This window comes from Haemaphysalis longicornis, unplaced genomic scaffold (assembly GCF_048455015.1).
Source record: "Haemaphysalis longicornis isolate Haplotype H1 unplaced genomic scaffold, Haemaphysalis longicornis Haplotype H1 scaffold_5, whole genome shotgun sequence".
Taxonomy (NCBI): domain Eukaryota; kingdom Metazoa; phylum Arthropoda; class Arachnida; order Ixodida; family Ixodidae; genus Haemaphysalis; species Haemaphysalis longicornis.
In genome coordinates, this window is record NW_027526385.1 from 58,276,665 (window position 1) to 58,277,976 (window position 1,312).

Consider the following 1,312-nt stretch of genomic DNA (forward strand, 5'->3'; position numbering starts at 1 on the left):
GCCATGGCGCAGCATGACGTCCGCCGACTGCTGGCTGTCACGTTGCTGGCCGAAACACGTGGATGAAATGCATTTCCTCCCAAACGTGCTGCCTATTTGCTCCTTTGTCGCAGTTTGCGTCCGAAAAGGGTTTCACACGTCACTTACCTTTCTCGAGGCGTGCACTCTCTCCGCCCATTCCTCATATTAGTTCTATGCTTCTTTTGTGTTTTCACGGCATCGGTTAGTTTTTTTTTTTTCATAATGAAGAGCGGTAGAATACGAGCCCCTCTCCCGTAACAGAAATGCAGGTTCTTCTGCACGTCGTCTGTGTAGGCTACAACAGTGTTTCGCACTGTGGGCTTTTACCGCTCCGTTTGCATTCACAACGTCCTTCTAAACCCAGCAACAAGTGAACCGAGACGCTTACTTCCCATGCCACACGGCCCACCTCTCTCGCTGGTCACTTACATCACAACATCAAAGAAATCAGCAAACTCGGTCAATCTGACAGGTGGGGAGGCGCAGAACGTAGGCTCGAAGGCACACATTTGTAAGGGATTGGTATTCACAACACACACAATTATCCTTCAGCTCTCGCGTCCCTTTACTGCATTGCCCGGAACTGTTGTCGCTACGTCAATAACAGTGATGTGCACGCACCAAATGAGCGGGCAAACCGACAGATCAGATCGCCACGCTCGAAAATTCACCACGCTCGAACCACAGCTTATAGACGCGAGATAATGTCAATATAGGCGAAATTAGTGTCAGTAGATAAGGTATCAGCGTACCGCCACTGAGGCACGCAAGTCAGCAACGGCGGCAATTTTGGTTTTTATCAGTGTTGCGTTGCGATATTGCCGCTTCTACGGCCTCACCGCTAGCTTGTACCGGGTCGTTTGTTAACAACACTGTCATAGATGCAGCAAATTAAACGGCATCTTCGGACGCACTTCTGTTGCTGAAATGTTGCTACACGCCTTATCTTTGATTCGCGTTCGGAACGACGTCAGTCGCGCGCAGCCGCAGAGCAGGGTAGGGCAAGCTAAGCCTACCAGAGTTGACCGACTGAAATGCATAAGCAACAAAATGGCAGCGCCCATGAACTGTCGCAGTATAAACAAATGTCACGTGCTGCGAACTGACCAATGAGCATGGCGGCGGCACGGAACAAGAGGATAAAGTGCAGATACTCTGTAACCTTATATAGGGACACTAGGCGAAATTTATCACACTACATTCACGAAAGGTAGAAAATTAATCGCAAAAGAATTCTGTTTATACAGGCTAAGCCCTTTGCGGCTGCACCATATGCTGTGAGGGAGAGGAG